This window comes from Ambystoma mexicanum, chromosome 9 (assembly GCF_040938575.1).
Source record: "Ambystoma mexicanum isolate Mex_15411 chromosome 9, UKY_AmexF1_1, whole genome shotgun sequence".
NCBI classification, from domain to species: Eukaryota; Metazoa; Chordata; class Amphibia; order Caudata; family Ambystomatidae; genus Ambystoma; species Ambystoma mexicanum.
In genome coordinates this window covers 188591018-188611804 of record NC_090931.1, presented here as the reverse complement: position 1 = coordinate 188611804, position 20787 = coordinate 188591018, and the positions used below count along the sequence as shown (strand labels likewise).

The window sequence follows — 20787 nt, the reverse complement described above, 5'->3', positions numbered from 1 at the left end:
CCTCCTCATGCTTCTCCACATGCTTGCACCTCCATCCCTTCGCCTCTCACACCCCTCAGTCCTAAGTCATGTCTGCTCCTCTCTACCCTCCCACTGGCCTTTTACTCCAGGCTCCTTCCTCCTTCTCCAACTCCATCCCTCTCTCCTCTCCTGCAGCTCTCTCTATAGCTCCTCTTCACCTCCAATCTTCCACTCTGCACCACATCAGCTGTGCACCCCAGAATTCCCTCTCCCTGTTCTGCTGGGAGCTGGCCCTTATAAAGGGATCCTTCAAATAGGGAAGCTGCCATCTTGGATCTAATGTTAGAATTTTCTCCACAGAGTGCATTCCGGTAGCTGCCCCGCTCTCCCTGCCTTTTGCTTAAAGCCTCATCCCCCCACAGTAAATACTGTCTCCCCCCTGAGGCCAGTAAACAGTTTATTTGTTGTACTCTTCTTCTGGGGTGCTGGAAGTCCAGAAAACAGCCCCTTTCATGTGTTTGCTTTTGTGTTTGGAGAGAGGGGTTGCGGCTCTTTCTTTTGTCACTCTGGTTATGAAATGGTTGACGGGTGTGAGCTCCCAACAACTGTCCGCTTTAAGGGGTGGAAAGTCATTCTGTTGGGTGCTCAGGTCCTCCCCCAGAGTCTTTCCACTCCCAAATATCTAATCTTTTCAGTCTAGTCCAGGTGTTTGCTCTGCGGAAAAATTGGATTACCGGAGAGGTTTGTTTTTTCCAGAGTGGTCTGATGGCTAGGTCCAGATAACCGGGGCTTGGAACCTGTTCTCTGCTGTCCCTGCTAGCTTTAGCAACCTGATTCGGGTGACCCCAGAGTCCACTTCCTTCAAGATCCATAGTTGACTCCCTGAAATCTGTCCAGGCTGTCCCTCTGCCCAAGTGGAGAATTCTGGGAATCATGGTTCCCGACTGCTGGTCTGGAGACCATGTGGATGCCATCGCCAGGTCCATGAGTTGAGGACCCCCAAGTCCGGTGGAGCCTCTGTCAGAACAGTGATATGGGGTTGGGAAGCGACCCTCCAGCAATACCCACTGGCATGTTTCATACCCACTGCTGAGTAGTCCATTCACTTAAAGATCATGCCCTCCAGCATTTGATATTACACTGTGCGCAATTGTAGTGAACCATAATTGCATTGTTCTTACTCCCATACACCCCATATGTTCAGCAACATGTGGCTGTGCAGAATGATTGGACTACAGCCCCCTTGAACATTAGTCAGCATGGTCAATGGGGAAGGGCCATAAGAGTGGTAGTCCAAAACATCTGGAGAAACAACAGTTTGAAAAACCCTGCCTATGATTTGCATTGGGGAAAGCAACATGTGATGGAAAAATACAGTAGAACTATCATAGATGTTTTAGTTCAATAAAGGGGTCTCCCTTGAAAGTGAAGGGACTGATGGTTATGTTAAAGAGCTCTGATTCCTAACTTCTGAAGACCCAGCACCAAACATGCAATATTGACCATCCAGAAGGCATGATTCTGCAAGGGTTTGGGTGAACCCCCATCTTCTCTTTTGTAAGGTTTCTTGATTTTATCATCAGCGCTATGTATAGGTGTGGTGTCTTATGGGCCATATTCTATATGAATTTCGCACTGGTGCAAAATATGGAATATTCCAATGTTCCGCGTTGTCTGCTGCTTGTAAAAACGACAAAGCAAAGTGGTTCTGCTCCAGTCCTTATTGTATTAAGATTGTTGCTCGGGGAGAAAAGTGGAGAAAATAGGTTTGGAAAATGTTTGATGCACGCACGGAAAGGATCAAACAGGTTTTACTGTTATTTTACGCTGGTATCAAAGTCATACACTTTTACGCCATGCACTTTGCTGTTCTTTTGAAATAATAAAAACTGGTAAGTATCTGTTAGAAGCCTACTTAGCTGACCTGTCAAATCGACCGTGTCTGGGAGCAATCAGCTATTTCATACTTGCCCATTGTGTCAATTAAGGTACTACATTTGTTCAATTTCACAAAATGAACAAATGTTCCAAAATTAAAACAACGCCACGCGTTTCAGGAAATAACAGCTACAAAAATCAGCAAAATGCGTAAACATGTCAACACAGTTGACTTATGTTTTTCACTCTTTTAGTGGTAAACCAAATCTGGAAATTAGGTTTTTTGAGGAGTTATTCAAGCAATTTCACCAAAGACTGGATTCAAAATAAATTCACAATTTTGCACTTGTACGAAGTGAGAAATTGTGATCTTTGCCAATTTAGCTTAAACAATTGTGTACATCTCTAGAATCTAATGCTGATGGGAACATCCTCTTTCAGAGTGGATATCACTTATCCTATTTTTTAAAGGATTTGGGATGAATTCAAAAATAAGTTGCCCGGAGAATCTCTGATTTACCTTTGACTTAGACTTTGACATGGCTATTTGAGTCCTAAGACTTGTCACTATGATGATCTCTGACTTACTATGAGTTTACTTGTAGTAAGTCAGGTGTAGGTCAGAGTTAAATATATGAACTTCTTTTGCGAATCGAACATCCCTCTACAGGCAAGAGTCTATGGTGAGTCAGAGTTGATCCTGACGACTTCTTGGTCACTTGTTTGCAGTTGTATGGTAGTGACACGCAGAGTTTAGTTATTCATCAGTCATTGCCTGTACGTTCAAAGTATTGCAATACTAAGGCAGGCAAACAACACAGAAGCCCCTTTCTCCCAATGCACCCCCTTTCTTCAGTGCCTTCCTCTCGATTCTCTGTTAGTTTCTTTTTTTCTGTCTGTTATAGTCTCTGCTATTGTGTGGCTGACATGTTATAAACTCGTAGTAACATTGGGGAAGGATTCCAGGAGATTGGGCCACGAAGTCATTCCTGACATGTTATAAACACAGCTGTTCATTTCCATTTATTTTGATAATACTTTATTTGAATCTTGTTGCATATTCACTTGTCGATTTTTCTAACTGTCCACTGATTGAGCTAAAAATGAGAGCCTCTTTTTTTCTTTTTTTTTCAAACAAATATTTAGGTTTTTTATGTGGTTGTGAATGTGATATTCTTTTACAAATAAGTAATAAAATATCGAACAAATGCATTTGTAAAAGTTTACAAATGTGAACGCTGGGAATAGGCTTGATCGAAAAACTGTCTTCTCCTGATAGAAAAAGTGCAAGTTGCAAGCATGGTGCAAAATGCAACTCCTCATTCCTGTCATTGAGCAAAGATGCTGAAGCACTGTGATCAGGGGGTAAAGGTGTCTGCTCGGGTCCCTGGTAAGTGCATTGTTGACATGTTTGTACTATTGCACATTTTAAGTAATATATCATCTTGACCCACACAGGTATTGATCAGACACTGGAATAACTGTGATCAAAATCAAGACGAAGGGGGAGTAGGAAACAATCAGACCTGAGGAGGCCAGTTGGACTCCAGGATCATAAAACAGCAATTTGACCTTGTACACAAAGGATTTAATCAACGTTAACCGGCGAAAAAAAACTCTGCAATCCATTAGTGCATTTTGGGCTTTTATTTACATGCAAAAGCGACTTGAGTTTACAGTAGAAATGATAACTCAAACAATGTTCTAAAGATTTACCCACAGAATTCGTTAAGGGGTTAACGTAAACACTTCCGGCTGCTTCCGGGTTATCTACTGTACACACTGCAACCTGAGGCACTCCCATAAACAAAAAAAGATACAATTAATATATGCTAGTGAAATTGTCAAATGGGTGCTTTTTAGGAATTGTATATCTTAACCTTCTGAGTGCCTGCCTCTCACCCCAACCCATAAAAAGTGTGAAGTGTGAAATACAACAGTTGCTCAATATTCTCTGGGTCTTTAGGATGCCTATCTATAAGGTTCCAAAAAAGAAAGACCAGCTTGGTATTAGGACTTGTTTACATGTCAGGTGGCTCTTAAAAGGTTCAAGAAAGCAGTGATTGGTTGAAATGACATTAGAGTCTGATTGACGCGTGTCACCTATGATATCTGCCGGTGCAGGAAGGAAAGAAACAGAAGACAGACCTTCTCTGGCTATGCCCCCAGACTCCAGAACCTCCTTTCCTTCAAGATAAGGCCTGCATCTGCACTTCTACCTTTCAGGAAGAATCTGAAGACCATCCTCTTCATGGAATGGCCCCTCCCTAACCCCTAGATCCATGCATACTGCCCCCCAACTTGAGACTGGCCACCCTGTTTCCGCTCCTGGTTGCTTGTAGATTCGATGCTTCCTCTTCCCCTCCCCGTTGTTAGCTCCCCGCTCCCTTGTTTCTCGGTGTCCTCAACACGTCCTTCCCCCCCATGACTTGTAAAGTGCTCCATTGCTTCCTGAAGCTTGGTTCTCATTCAATAAATACCCTAATAACGATAATAATATTAATAACCTCCGTAGAGTTCCTTCCTTGGTTTTTCAGGGTGTCCCTGAAGGCTCTCAAATGAAGGGCAGGGGCAAACATTCGCCCAATGGGAGTAAATGTGGAGGTTGAACTTTAAACATTCTGCACACACCACGGCAAAGGCACAGCACACACCACAACACACATCACTATTTTTTATGGAGAAGTCTTTACAAACAGAGCACTGCTGGGGCAAATCTTACAGCAGGTATGCAGTTGAGGTTGACCCACTGGCATTGGCAGCACTTGTACATGGAATCTGGTAAATTTAAGAATGGACACAAAAAATTATTCTGTTATTTCTTTTTAAAAAGATCATAAAACCAAATATATGTTGAAAACGGTACCGAGTTTTGGCAACCTTCTTGAACTGTCCGGATCATTGAGTGAAGAAAATGGGGCCTGGATATCCATGGAAAGTAGGAGTGGCGCCGGCAGTCGGAACAGTTGCTCTACGATAGCCTCGCGACCGCCTGTGTCCACAACATGGTTGCGGATTTGTATCCAGTCAAATCGGTGCCCTTAAGTCACTTGAGAGCAATGTTACTGGAAAGTGGATCTAGAGCTGGAAATGACAGAGGACAGTGATGGAGAAGAATGTTCCAGAAGGTCAGGGCGAGCTCAGAGAAGTCTGCTGGTCACTGGAAGAGTATGGGCCTCATTAAGAGTTTTCCGGTATGCCGCAGGTATGCCGCAGGATTTTGCATTACCATAATTTCTGTGATTTCTGCTTGCATTCCTCCCGTCTTGCAATTGTTCCCAGTTTTTCCCCAGTGATGGCATATGATATCATCTAGCTTTTGTCCCTAGTTCTGGTGCTAGATTGCTAGAAGCTGTTTCTTATCCTGGAAGTCTTTGCTCATCCTGACTCTCCTCTAAGTGTCACCTTCTGCCTATTCCTGTTTCCCCCCTCGGATTGAAACCTATGGTCTGTGGCCCCCCCACCTCAATCTGAGACTCTTTTACTAGCAGAGCTTTGAGCCTTATTTTGTATGCATCTAATCCATCCCCGGGCAGGCTATACCCACAGTCTTGTCCTGCTGACTTGGGAGCAAAAGGTTTCTCAGCAGAACCTGGATACCTCAACACAGAGGCAAGCAGGGGTCAAGCCCTAAAAAAAAAAAAGCTGAGGGGCTCATTAACAAACCAATTGAATGAGTGGGGGAAAAAAAAAAAAAAAAAAAAAAAAAAAAAAACCAATTGAATGTGGTGTCACCAGAAATTAGTATATCAAGGTGCCATCTGAAAAAAGTGGGGGGACGCCGTAAAAAGTAGGGGGGCTCCTTCCATACATGTGCAACCTGGACTTGTAGGGAAGTGATAGATGTAACCATGAGAAAAGATGGAGGAACGACAGATCTCGGTGTCACAGCTCTAGACATGCACTTCGGCGTAGGAGCAGCCGGGATGCTGCGACGAAGAGTACGTCGCGGGTATCTTGCGTTGTCTCGTCGCTTGTAGGTTGGGTGTATCAGAGGAGCTCTAGCTGACTCCTACCCCTGCTGCGGCATTGTGGGGTTTCTGGGTGGTTCTTTGGCTTTTTGAAGGGGCAGGAGGGCTATTTGGTAGAACAGCGGAGCCTGGCAATATCTGCTATGTTTCAGAGGGACGTTGCTGGCAGTGTACCATGGGGGAGCCATACTTGACAATGGGGTAATGTGCACAGAGGGCGAATATGCCGTATTCATGACCCATAGTTTGTAGCAATAAGAGGAGCCAGCCCTCGTGTTGCAAAGCACTATCTGATGCTTGGGATCTCCGTGTGGCTTAGTTGGGCACTATCGGATCCATACTGGGCGATCCCGCTCGTTAAAGAAGTACAGATGAAGAGGCGGTAGTATGAAGCATTTCAATAAATGACGTGAGCAGTGGGCCATGCAGAGGACCTGAATGGATGGTCTCTTTGCGAGCCCCTCTTGTTATCCGGACCTGATCATGGACCTGATGAGCCAGAGCAGGTTGGAGTCAATTGCAGAAAGAGGACCTCCCACAGGATCTGACGCATCAGAGCGGGGACAATTTCAGGCTCCAGGTGTCCAGGAATCAGACCAGTTGCGTGGTTAGCACTGAAGAGCTTCCCAGTACTCCAAGGTACAAACAGCAGAGGCACTTGGCGAAGTGACGACCACCCTGGCACTGTTGGGCCAATGTCGATGAGCTGTGAAACTGGTGGGACAGCACAGCAAGGAGACTCCTGGCAGTGGGGGCTGGTGAACAGAGGAGAACTCGAAAATCTCAGTTTTCAATCGCAGCTGGGGAACAGAAGAGGGGCTGAGCCTCACAAGACCATCCCTGCACTGGCAGTGTGACATTGCCGATCTTTGGGAGGCCACTCCAGCACTGGCAGTGTGACATTGCTGATCCTTGGGAGGCCACTCCAGCACTGACAGTGTGACATTGCTGATCCTTGGGAGGTCACTCCAGCACTGGCAGTGTGACATTGACGAGGCCACTCCAGCACTGGCAGTGTGACATTGCTGATTCTTGGGAGGCCACTCTAGCACTGGCAGTGTGACTTTGTTGATTCTTGGGAGGCCACCCCTGCACTGGCATTGTGACATTGGCGAAGCTACTCCAGCACTGGCAGGGGAGCATTGCCGATCCTTGGGAGGCCACTCCAGCACTGGCAGTGTGACATTGACGAGGCAACACCAGCACTGGCAGTGTGACATTGCTGATCCTTGGGATGCCACTCCAGCACTGGCAGTGTGACATGGCTGATCCTTGGGATGACACTCCAGCACTGGCAGTGTGACATTGACAAGGCCACTCTAGCACTGGCAGTGTGACATTGACGATCCTTGGGAGGCCTCCCCTGCACTGGCAGTGTGACATTGCCGATCCTTGGGAGGCTACTCCAGCACTGGCAGTGTGACATTGACGAGGCCACTCCAGCACTGGCATGTCACATTGCTGATCCTTGGGAGGCTACTCCAGCACTGGCAGTGTGACATTGCTGATCCTTGGGAGGCCACCCCTGCACTGGCAGTGTGACATTGCGGATCCTTGGGAGGCTACTCCAGCACTGGCAGTGTGACATTGACAAGGCCACTCCAGCACTGGCATGTGACATTGCTGATCCTTGGGAGGCCACTCCAGCACTGGCAGTGTGACACTGCCGATCCTTGGGAGGCCACCCCTGCACTGGCAGTGTGGCATTGCCTATCCTTGGGAGGCCACCCCTGCACTGGCAGTGTGACATTGCTGGTCCTTGGGAGACTACTCCAGCACTGGCAGCGTGGCATTGTCGATCCTCTGGAGGCCACTCCAGCACTGGCAGTGTGAAATTGACGAGGCCACTCCAGCACTGACAGTGTGACATTGACGATCCTTGGGAGGCCACTCCAGCACTGGCAGTCTGATGTACTTTGGGGACAGTAGAAGTGCCGATCCTTGTGAGGCCATTACAGCACCGGTGGGGTGAAGCGATTCCCCCTCACCCCTTTCCTACTCTTCCCCAGGATCCCGAGTCCAGATAGCAGAGAGTGCTAGTGTTGTTCATTTGGCTCTGGAGGGTCCTAATTGTGCCTCTACCCCCTGGAGAACCCCATGATGACTCAGTTGAGAATTGTGGTCTCCCATCTCTTGGGTTGAAAGCCAGTGCTTATAATAAGCAGGACCACTTTCCCCATAGTGTTTTTTTTTACCCAGCTGGGGAATGTGTATAAGGTTTCAGTGACGGGGCACCCCGATAAGGTGGAACCTCTTATATATTTCTATAAGGGGCCTGACCATTCTTCACCATCAGTATCTAGAATTGGTTACAATGCCCCTCCTGTATTGGAAGGACTGTACTGGGCTGATCTTTCTACCTCAATTGTTTAAGGAGGGCGAATTTAGACTTTGAGGATCTGTAAAAGCACATATGTTCAACTCAGACAATGGTATTCATAGTCCACTAAGCTCAGAAACCCACCCCCTTACGCTATTCAAATACTTAATTTCACAGGTGATTGTTAAATACCATATCTTTGGAATACGTAACGCCCTTTCTTCGCCCAGTAATAGAGCAAACCTGAACTGTATGGGACATTGGCCTCTGCTCCTAAACCAACAAAAAACAGAGACATTGTACAAAGTTATTTGGAGGAGAGCAGCCACTAGAGTGCAGGGGTCTGCAACCTTTGGCTCTTAAAATGGTTTGAACTATAATTCCCATTGGTCTAGCCAACATAGTCAATGGTCAGAGATCCTGGGAATTGTAGTCCAGAACATCCAAACCCTAGGGACACAGGGCTCTATATTCCCTATATCCCCCAAGCATAGGTTGGAGCGAGTGTGGAGGTTTGGGAGACCATGGTGGACCTTGCCTCTGATCAATACCTTCTGTGAAGCAAGGTGCAAATTACCTGGGATGTAGCATTGGTTCAGCCTAGAATTCTGTTACTCTGTGACAAAGCTGATGGCTATCGCTACAGCTCTGGCAGGAATGAAGTGGTAAGGTATTCTTTAGTTGCAACCTGGCAGATATTGACACAGAAATGGAAATTGAGCAATACCCCATTGTTAGATGTTTGGTGGATTAATATGCAGGAAATTGCTACTTCAAGAGAAATCTCTGCCTCGATCCAGGGCCCCCTCCAGAAACGTAACCAAGTCTGGTCCCTCTTTTTTAGCCATTCACGCTCAGATGACGAGGCATCCAGTATGCTGAGATTGCTAGAAGCCCTTGTTGAAACATGATTAGTTATGAACTCGATCGTTTCACTTTGGTGGGAGGAAGGATAAACTTTGCACCTGGCGATCAAACAGGTTTGTGTGGATGTTGTTTTGGTGTATAGTAGAGAATGTGTAATTATAGATATTGATCGGCAATTTTTTATGCTATGTGATCTTTCTTTGTTTCTATTTCTAGCAATAAAATCAGTTTTAAAATAATCTTAACACATGGTGTGTGCCGCCTATGCAGTATAACAGTTGAATGTTTTGAAAATAGTGGCGTTTTCCATAATCAGCGCAATCAGTTATTGATTCTTGCATAGTGTTGTTGCATCAGCCAGCGGCTTTGTGGCCTGCGTGTTGTATATCGACCTGTGCAACAGATCCCATGATTTGAATCACTGAATACCACCTATGGGATCTGCCTTTGACCACCTGCAGGCTGTGCTGTGCATGGTACTTCCTGGATCCTGGGGACGAGCAATGCTGGAAATTGACAAGAACTCGTGTCCTCCATCTTTACAACAGAATATAAAATCCAGATCGAGTGAGCTCCTTGACAGTCCCTAGTTCTGCGGGGTGATACAGGGTGGTGCAGGAGCAGAGTCAAAGATAACAGATTTCTTCTGACACAGTGGAGGCTTAGGCCCTCTCCGGACAGTCAGCATTAAGGATGAGGACCAGGAAGAGGCGGGCAGGCTGGGGGTCTGGTGCCGCAGGCCTGCGAGGAGATCTGTAGGTGTTGGGGGGACATTCACTGGCACCTGAAAGGTGATCTGTTCAGTAGACTGTGGACGTTTGGGGTCAAGGGTACCCTTTAGATTTCGAGTTGGGCTCAGCTTTCTTCGGCTGCGCCTGTGAAGGTGGCCTCATATGGCAGCGGCTTAGAAGGCAGTGGTCTTGAGGCGCTGGATGAAGGAGCTTTCACCCCCCCCCCATAAAAGTCTGGAAAGTGCTTGAGGAAGGGGCTCTGACCCTAGCTTGGGGGGCAGCAGTCTAGGAGGGATGGTGATTGAGAGATCAGGTCACCCCATGCTGTGGCCAATGCAGAAGTCTTGAAGGTGCAGGACGGGGGTAGGAACTCTGACCCCGCAGCCGATGATGCAGCAGTCTGGTGGGGATAGATGGGGTGGCACTGCATCAGTCTGGAGGAAGGTGGTCGTAACCCCATGGATAGATAAAAGGGGCTGCTGCTGTGGGAGGAGGCTCGGCCTCCCGTGATGGCCCAGTGGGAATAGCCAGTCTGACCTGTGGAAGCTTCAGTGTGTCCAGCTTCTTGTCCAGCCACCTGCAGAAATAAGACATTGGGGAGAGAAGCTGTGGGCAGAGGTAATGATGATCACAAGCAAGCACATTATTCAGGCACCATGAGCCCAGAGCACCAGTAGGACCCGCTGCAATAGGGAGAGTCTGGACACCACTGAGGCAAAGTCGGGCAGTAAAAGGCAGCATCTAACCAATGACACTCGAATATCCAAGAGGCTCGTTCTGATGAGTGAACGCAGAGCCTGCGGGGTCTGGGTACTCTCAGGCATAGCTCTGCTGTCTGAGGGTTCGGCAGTGGAGTTATCTTGCTGAAACCGTTGGGTGGGGGGACGTCACATCTAAAGGAGAGGGGACTCTGCCAAATGAATGCGACAAAATGGTGTGCCAAGAAGGTTGGGGTGGGACAAACACCCTTGTCCCCCCTAAAGTTACGCCCATGGTTTGGGACTGGAACATCTCTCACTCCAGGGTTGGTTCAGCTGTGCAGTTCGAGGGATACCTCTCCTGTCTACTGTCTGAGCCTTTGAGCATGATCACCTGAGCGCCATTCCTGCGTCTCAAGGCTGCCCAGGGAGGTTTTGTCACTTGAGGGATAGCTTGGCTGTTTAAAATCTAAACCCGGAAGCTGGATGTGCTATGGTGGATGGATAGCTGTGCTGTCTAATACTTGAGCCCCTAACATGCTCTACCTGAAGGCTGCCCCTGATGTAAAAGAACTAAGTTTGTAAGATTGATCACTGAGCTATATCTCCGATGTGGGGGTGATGGGACAGAGGCTGTGAGATCCATCAGCCCACCAGGCTTAGGGGATAGATAGCTCCAGTGTCTGAGGGCTGAGATGCTAAGATCTCTGACCTAAGGGATAGGGGGCCTGAGGAGTCTAAGATCTGCCACCCAAAGTGTAGCTCTGCTGTCTGTGAGGTGCGATTATATGATCTCCCACTTAGGGAATAGATAGCTCCAGTGTCTGAGGGCTGAGATGCTAAGATCTGTCACATGAGGGACAGCTCTGATGTCTGAAGGCTGATAATGGAAGACATGTCATATGGAGGTTAACTGCTGCTTAAGGCCGCATCACATGTATCATTGGACAGGTGGGGTTGGGTCTGCTGTCGGATTGGAGAGACTATCACCCAAATGACACCCCTGTGACTATGATACCTCTTTAGCCTTTACGCTCACACGGCACGCTGGGGGCTGTTCAAAAAGGTTTGCACTTGAGTCAATCAGGAGATGCCTGCAGCGCGTATTACCCTATATCTGATTGCTTAAACCTACACCTGGAGAACATCTGGAGATGCCTGGATCATCTCTCGAAGTCCTGGAGCAAATCCCTCTGAATCCCACCTGCATATGAGCATCTCACAGATGCATTAGGCAACCCCAGAACTGTTTCCGGGTGAAGTTTTCTGATCTGGTATAAGGTATTCGGCATCAGATGGCAGCGGGTGAACAGTAGCAGGACTTTCCCCCACCCAGGAAAGCCGCAGAGAAAGTATGGCCTCGTGCTAACAGCCACACCTCTGACACCAGGACCAGTTCCTGGAAACAGTTCATGGTTACCCTTGAGAATACCACATGTCTTAGAAAAGGGCAGAGTGAGAAAACCGATAATGTGGGCACTACAGTTTGAATGTATGTCGTTTTTTCTCTGAATAATGGATACACATAGCCTTAGTGGTCCAGTCCTGTGTGTGTTTCCAAACCCAACATGAGAAATGCAGGACACATCAAGACCTGGAACATTTAAAAACATGTACTACTAGAAACATCTACAAATGCAAGAATTAAAAAGACATTAAATTCAACATATGCTCTAACTAATACATTTTAAGGGTAAACACCACATAATTACAAACATCTAATGCCTTAACAGAGAAAATGTTATCTGCAGTCTCTGCATAAAGTTTAACATTTTTGAATCCTGGATACTTATTCTATCAGCGCAGTGACTAAGTGACTGCATTGATTGTACTACCTAAAAAAGCACTTGCATCGCTCTGCCAGGTCATAGGTACCAATAAATGTTGCTTATGACTTGTGAAAGGCACATATTGACTAGAAATGATCTGAAACTTGAATGCTTACTGAATTGCACGCGCATGCCGTCACGTTCACTGAATGAAAATACTGTGCCTAGATGGCCGCCATGGTTATGGAGGGCGGGGCTCCATACAGAAACCCTCTTCCATTTTTATTGCGGCCGCAAACAGAGGGTGGGGTAAGCTGAAGTGGAGGCAGCGGCACAATCAGGTAAGTGAGGCTGGGGGGTGCGAGATGGGCTAAGTTTAACAAACAAAACTGGAAAAAAAACAGGAAAGTTTGGAGCGAATACCGCGGGCCGCGGCAGCGGGCAAAGCAGCCTGCGTGTTCCATGGAATGTTGGCTGAGATCAAAGATTTCAGCCCGCTATCCATGGAACCTGATTGGCTGCGCCCCACCACCCCGGTCTTGTCCACACCCTCCAAATGAACTAAATATACTTATTATCCACCTGTTCCTGGTTAGAAGGATCATAGGTGGTCGAAGCCCATAGAGTTTGATGGGTTTTCATGGGTCAGTCTTTGAAAATCCTGGCTCTACCTCGTACCTGTCACAGGACAGAGGATGTGGCACCCCGGATTTGTGTGTGTTGTGACTCTGTGCACGTTTGGCTGTGTTTGGCTGTTTGGTGCTTGCTGGAGAATAGAACATAACCTGGACTGTTTTTGTTGTTAATCGGCTAAACAATTGTGGGTCACGCCCCTAACCGCCAGAGACCTTTAAAACCTGCTGGGCACGGGCACCAGCGTTCGCGCATCAACAGAGTGCACTGCTGAGTGCTGTTTGGCGGTTCTGTGGTGGACACAAGATTAGCATTTTTGTGGCTGGCTGTACTAAAGAGTAAGTTGCTATACAGGCGAAATATATTGTATCTCATCTAAACCACTGATGTCGACGGTCTCCAAAAAATATCAGTTGCACGGTTCCATGAAAAATGGCTTGTAAAAGGGCCAGTGTTGTGACTGAGGTGAATAAAACAATTAATGAAAAAAGGAACCCTGCAAATGGCGATACCAACGCTAAGTTACAAACGATCACAAATTATCTTAACCCTCTGAATGCGGTACCTTCAACCTCATCTCAAGCTATATTAAGTGATGGATTACATCTGGTAGAGGGGTCAGATGACATAATGGAATTGCCTGAATCCAACCCCATAGATAACAATTCTAATATGGTTTACCTCTGTAAATAATCTGATGGAAAGAACTGAACAAGTTAATAATCTCATAGGGTCTCACCTTCCTTTGCCATATCTGGAAAGATCTCCTGATCTTGGGAAAATCATTGAAATTGCTTATGCTTCGTCCCCGATAGATGAGGACTCATTTTCATCTACTGATTATTCGGATACATCGGAAACGGAGCAGATGAAAATATTAAAATCTCCTTTTACTTTTTGTACCTCCATATATGAGGAACAGAAAGTCTTAAAAGTGTACACTGGTTAATTAGAAGAAGCCATTTTACAAATGGCATCCGGAAAGGTACTAAATGGAAATGTGGAAGTTAATGGGGTGTCAAATGCTGAAGTAATATCTTGTGAGATGCATCAAGAAGCATTGTTGGTGAATGCAGAGTACTCTATATTGACACTGCATGAAAATGAGGAGCGGGCGGTTGATACAGAGGTTGAACGGTCTCCAGAAAGTAGTAGGGGCAAAGGGATTCAGTCAGCTAAGGTTAAAAATAATCATGGTAAAGCACTAACGAGGGCCAAAATTAGGAGATTGAAAAGAAGATATCTAGAAGATCGTTATCATTAGCAGAAACAACACTGAAAGTGTGTCCTGTGTGGAGTCTGATGAACGGTACTCCATCGTTGAACAAATTAAGCAAAAAAGAAAGGTTGATGTAACAAAGAGAAAAAATTATAACAGAATCAATAAACTAGGGAATTTAAAAAGACGATTGACCAAGAGCAAAGAAGAGAGAGTCATTCCTAAGAGTACGATATCTCCAGTGATAGAGGAGGAGATATTTGATATTGATAATATATCAATGGAAGACGATATAGAAATACCTTATATTGAGAATAGGGAAGTAGTTTCGATGGACGGTGGAAATACCCAGACCAATGTGATTGATATAAAAAATATACTTTTCGCTTCTATGTCCAAGACCACTCAAATTACAATTAGTTATGTATTTGCTACTACCTACAGCCCCTACCTCAATAGGAATAATGTGTTAGAATTGATACATCAAGTACCAGAACTAAAAGCAATCTCCAGTAAAGATATTAAATTGGTGGAGATTCCTTTTACATCCACAGAAGCAAATTGGGCTACAATTCATCTTGTGTCTCCCATAATCTCTGAGCTTATATTAATATACATGAATGCATTTAAAGAAATGGGATATGAGTTTACAAGAGTGGAAGACATGGCATCAACATCAGTGCTAAAGAAAAAAGCTTATGATGACAATAAAAATGATATGAAAATGCCCCTTATTGTTGACAAACTGGTAAGGAAAATTGTCTCAGTGTTATGAAACGAGGCTCTAAGGCCAGCTCTCGCTCCCATTGGACTCCTCCCCGAAGGACTGTGCCCTTATATCTTCGCTGCATGGCAGCACTGTTTCTGCAGTGTTGACAGTTGCCCTGGCGATGGGCCATAACCATTGTATGCCCTGGAGGAGTCTGCGCTGCTGTGCACAGCGGTCACGTGACTACATCAGCTGATGTTCACTGATGGCTTATGTCTTGCGTATCAACTTGAATACATGCCCAAAACTATGGTCGGGTGCTTCTGATTGATCTTGGTCTACAGCAGCGTTACTTTCCTATTCGACTCAACTTACTCCCTTTCCGATTCCGGCTTGTTACCTCGACCTCCTTCTGCTTTGGTCTTCAGGCACGGTAACAAAACAGGGAAAAAATGTGGTGATATAGATAGACCTAAAGATATTCTTTTTAATACGGAAGATATGGAATGTATAATCAATAAAACAATATATTCTGCGGCTCCAGGACCTGGTGGTATCCCCAATCTCATATTTAAAAGTAATCCCGGATAATGGCCACACATTTTTTCACAAGTGTTCCAAACAATTAGATGTATATAAGAAAGGTGTGAGTGATGACTATCAATTACAGACTGCCTGCCCTAACAGATACCTTCTAAAAAACGTTTGCAGAAATACTTCTAAAAGTGACAAATAAATGGATAAAAAAAGATGATATACTATCCAAACAAGTCGGGCTTCCATCAGGGAATATCAACCATGCATATTGCGTGGACATTATTGTATCTAATAAGAAAAAACTTGGTGAAAGAAGGATCCCTTTTTATTTGTTATATTGATTTCAAATGAGCTTTCGATATGGTGGATCGAGAACATTCATGGACTAAACTGCAAAAACTGAATTTAGATCCCATTGTACTTTACTTTATACAGGAATTCTACACTGATAATGTGGCTCTAATACGTTTGAATCCAGAAGGAGCGCTGAGTATGGCAATTAAGACTAATGTGGGTATAAAACAAGGGTGTTCTCTCGCCCCCATCCTGTATAATCTATACGTGTTAGATATGGGTAAAAAAATAGACTGTTGTAGGAATTTCCCAATGAAAACTGAGCCTGAACATCTTGCATGGCTTGTATACATGGATGATACCATATTAATGGACCAAACAGCGTAGTGTGGATGGGCTCTTGGAATATTCTAAAAAGAATAACCTTGTAGTGAACTTCCCCAAAACTAAAATTATGGCGATTGGGCCCAGAAAGAAAAAGTATGGCAACTTCACATGGTTATTAGAGTCTCATAAAATATATACTGTACATTGGTATATATATCTTGGAATGTTTATATCAGATACTTTGAATGTGTGCCTGGTCCAGTCTGTACCGATGTGTAGCCCCCTCGCTGGCTGCCTTCACCCTGACGCTCGCCCCAGCCACTCCTTCCCCCACTGGTCAACTGGGGATTAACTCCCAGGTTGGGAGACCATGAGGTTGGGAGGGACCTGGGTGGTTTCGGGACTTTTGGGCTGTATCGTTTCTGGGGGTCAGGGTGACCTAAAGGTAAGTACAGGGTAAGTATAAGCTCAGTACCTTCCCTTCTGCTCCTCCCCTTCAGACCCTGGGTTGGCTGGCTGGCACGAAGCGAGCGCTGCTCACCGTAATGTTTGCGACTACGGTCGCTGTCCTCAGATCCATATTATCCTCCAGTTACTTCACTAAAAGTGCGTCATCCAGGCCAGATTCGACACACAGGATACGACAGTGAACAAGTATGTCTTGATTAAACATGAGTGTCCAACTTGCTGTGCTTGAAAACTTGTTCTGAGCTTACTTTCACAATGTCTTTGTCTTTCTTCACAGGAGCTGAGAGACTGAAGGCCGACACCGCAATGAGATACTGACGGAACAGAACTGGACTCAATGCGCAAGTGAGCACACTAGGCACTTGGATGGGCGGTGGTCGAAGAACGGAATGGGATCTCTTACACTGTTGCATTGCTTTTCAGGTCCTCGGATGCTGCGGGAACGACAACAGTCAGAGAAACAATAAGTGGGCGATGAAGAACCAATGTCCAAGATGAGCAGGCAATGAAGAACCAATGTCCAAGATGAGCAGCCCACCCGGTCGACTCCGGGTGCTGTTTGGGAAAAAACGGAATTGAACTCAGAGACAAAGCCTGTGCGCGAGGGCGTGGATCCACGTTTCAGGTGAGCTTCTTCAGGTGAGGTTTCACTGCTTCCCATCCATGTAAAGTCGTTTGTAGATGCACTGGGAGCAGGAGCGTTAAGCAAGACACTGCTCTTGCAAAGAGCAGAAGAAACGCTAAAAGCAGGGTGCGGTCCAGGATGTGGTTTTATAACCTTGGACCACACCCTGTCAGCGTTACACTGCCAGGGGCGTTGGTTCCTCGGTGCTCCTTTGCACATGCCGGGCGTTCCCCCTCTCTTGGAAGGCACGCTGGTGCAGATTGCAGCCTTGCTCCATTCTACCCGCTTACGCCAGCCAGCCACCATACCTGTCCACCACCTCCCTACTCTATCACAGGGGAATACCCTTCTCCCTTGGGCCCGACCGCACTGGGTTCGTAACGGGATCGTGACAGCACTCCCCTCCAAAGCCCCCCCAAGGAGGGCCACCCCGGGTCCTGGCTTGTTGGGATGGATGTGGTGAAATCGGGCTACTAATCGTGGGGCATGAATGTTTTCTTCGGGTTCCTATGTCCTATCTTGGGTACTATACCCTTTCCAATCCACTAGGTAATATAAACGCTGTCTGCTCATTTTGGAATCTAAGATGTCTTTTACTTCATATTCCTTTCCCCCCATCCCGTAGGACCTCTATTGGAGGGGGGTTAGTCAAGGAATTTTGTGTGCCTAGGATCACAGGCTTGAACAGTGATACATGAAAGAGTGGGTGAATTTTCATTGCCGATGGGAGTTCAAGTTTGAGAGCAACAGGATTAATGACAACTGTCACTGGGTAGGGACCGATAAACTTGGGTTGGAATCTTTTGGGGCCTTTTAATTGAATTATACTTGGTGGAGAGCCATACCCTGTCGCCCACCTGGTACTCGGGTGCCTCCTTCCTTCGTTTGTCGGCAAAGAATTTGTGGGTGTTCTTCGTGTCATGTGGGGTTTGGATGGCTTTTTGTAAGGTTTCTTGGATTTTCGCGTGTAACGATGTGACTGCGGGCATTTCCAGAGCCGTGGGTGGATCGAGGGCTGTGGTCCGTGGATTTCATCCATAGAGGAAGTAGAAAGGTGAGAACCCAGTGAAACCATGGATGCTGTTGTTGTAGGAATATTCTGCTGCCCAGAGAAGATCTACCCACTGTCATGATCTCTGCTTCCAAAAGGTCAGGGTTTTCCCAACTCCCTTGGAAGCAGATCCATAACCCAGGTTCCGAGTGCCAACCAGTCCCAATTGGGACCTTTTGGACCCAGTCCTGGCGCCAGTGGCACCAGGCTCATAAATATGCCCAGTCCCAGCGCTGGAAGCGCCGGGCTCATAATGCTTGGGTGGACTTACCTGCAGCAGACCATGCTGCTTACTTGCCTGCCAGTTGAGCCTCTGATCCTCTTCTGTTTGGAACTACTTTTCCTGTTGGGTGGGGCAGGAGCCACTCCCAAGGTTCAGAACACTGGAACTCTTCTGGAAAGCAGGAACTCTTTTCTTATCTAGGCGTGGCTGTGGAAGGAGACACCTAAGCACTACAGGAGGCTATTTAAACCACACCCGATGGATGAATCTTGCTTTGCGTTATTCTGCATCCTCTGCAGCAGAACGCTCATCGTGTCTTCTGCATCTGATCCTGGGCCTAAGGAAAAAGGCTTACCATCCTGAATCCAGTCTTCAGCAACACCTATAAAGACAAGAAAGAACAGGTTAGCATTACGGTCTTCAGTGACAGCTCTTCACTTACCTGGTCCATCGGCTGTCACCAACGCCTCGCGCTGCATTCCGGCATCTGAAAGACAAAAGCTTACCAACTCTTCGCACGCTCCGGAGGCCTTCGGCGCTGCATCCCGCATCTGAAAGACAAAACAAGGTGCGTTTAAAGACATTGGGGAACTTTAATACTCACGTGCCATTACTCCTTTCCACATCTAACCCAGTGGGTATTCCGGCACCCTGCAGCCGCTCCGAACTTGTACCTGCCAAAATAAAAAGACAGTTAGAGCGCATCGTGAAGCAGGCAACAAGCGCTTACTAACGTGCTTCCAGGCGCTTCTATTCATCACACGGGCTCCATCTTCAACTCACTTCAGCCCGTTATCCGCCATCGCCGGAACCCTGCAAAACAAGAGACATCATTACTAAAGACTTTTAAAGACATTAGAATTACTCGAAACTTACCGTTCGTGCAGTAAACGACGGACAGCAGTCCTCTGAAGTCAAGAGGCCTGCTCCCCTTATCCAGTGAAGAAACTGGTTACAGCACCCTGCCCCGAGGCAGATGGAGAGCACGGCGTTCACTTATCTAAGGTGAGAGCGTTAACCTTTGGGGTTCTACAGGAGAAGAGAAAGGGAAGAAGAGAGAGACATTCAATAACCCAGTTCCTTAATCCCATATTTTCTATCTGCAGACATCTTACCCTTCAAGTCAGACATACAGTGCACAGAGGTCCAGCCCAAAGAGCCAGCCGTGTGTTGCACATCACCTTTGAAGATACGGTATACGCCCAGTCAAGACCGGCGCCTCTACGGGAATCAGGTGAGCGTTACAGAACGCAAAGCCTACCGCAAAACTCCCGTCCAGGCGCTATGGAAACCTCGGATACCGACCAGCTAGCCCAGTTACTTGGGGAACTAAGGGCAGAAGTGCATGCAGCCCGTCAGGAAACGAACGCTCTAAGAAGGGAACTGATTATTTCCAAGGAGCGAACAGATGATCTCGCTAGACAATTGCTACAGTCACAAGCCGGACAGACCCCGTTACCCGCATCTGGGGGAAATCTTCCTTCTACATCCTCTATGAATCCAGTGCAGATCAACCTACCTGGGAATGTACCTCTGGCTCCGCCCGAACGATTTTCTGGTGACCCAAAGAGGCTTGCAGTATTTATCAATCAGTGCCGGTTGCATTTCTTATGCCGGCCAGCAGCCTTTCCAACTGATCAAGCTAAAGTAGCTTTCGTGCTTTTGTACCTTAGTGGCAATGCGGCAGACTGGTCGATCCCTCTAGTAAATCAAGATGATCCGGTCCTCCATGATTTTCAAGCTTTTCAGCTCAGTATGGAAAAACTGTTCGCAAGACATTCACAGGGGCAGGCCTTGGACAATGAGCTTCTTTCGTTGCGACAAGGTAATCAAGTATTTTGGCTTATATTGCGTCTTTCAACAGACTGATAGTGGAAACTCAATGGCCTGAGGACAAAAGGATTACGCTGTTTTATAGAGGTCTACGTGGAGAGCTCAAAGATGTGTTAGCCCAAGTAGTGAATCCCCCACAAGATTGTTCGGACTATATAGACTTAGTCGTTCAAATAGATCACAGACTGCAGAACAGGAAGGCCGATCGTTCCAAGTTTGATGCTCGAGTATTTTCCAAACCGCCAACTCCTTCCAAAGGAGTAGACTCCGGGGAACCCATGCAAATAGGGGGCCTGAAAGGTCCTCTAACACAAAAGGAGCGGGAAAGGAGAAAACAGTTGCAATTATGCCTCTATTGCGGAAACTCAGGGCACTTTCTTCGAGACTGTCCGGTGAAACCTGCCAAGAAGGCAGTAGGAGCTGCAGTTACCAAAGTTACAAACTCTGAGCAGGGAAACGACCTCGCCCGACAAGAATAGAGGTCCTCTTGCCGAGCGTGAAAACCAGTTCCGTGACCTCGCATTTCGTGATACCTATGGTCCTCATTAGCCCTGATAATCCGGATCGATTACATGCAATTGAAGCTTACGTCGACAGCGGTGCCATCGGCAATTATGTGGATCATGAAATGGTTTTGAGGATGAATCTAACTCTTTGTCCCAAGGCTGTAAAG

The 20787-nt window shown here is 46.6% G+C and overlaps 1 protein-coding gene across 2 annotated transcripts in view; it reads right to left on the bottom strand.

Moving 5' to 3' along the window:
- Positions 1-2861: 2861 nt before the first annotated feature.
- SMIM35 (small integral membrane protein 35) overlaps positions 2862-20787 on the bottom strand; it is a 138043-nt gene continuing 120117 nt past the window's right edge. For both annotated transcript variants that reach the window (XM_069614457.1, XM_069614456.1), the window contains exons 5-6: positions 3494-10305; positions 2862-3457 (exon numbers count right to left, since the gene is read on the bottom strand). The gene's annotated coding sequence lies outside the window, so the exon portion shown is untranslated. The remainder of the gene's footprint in view (positions 3458-3493; positions 10306-20787) is intronic.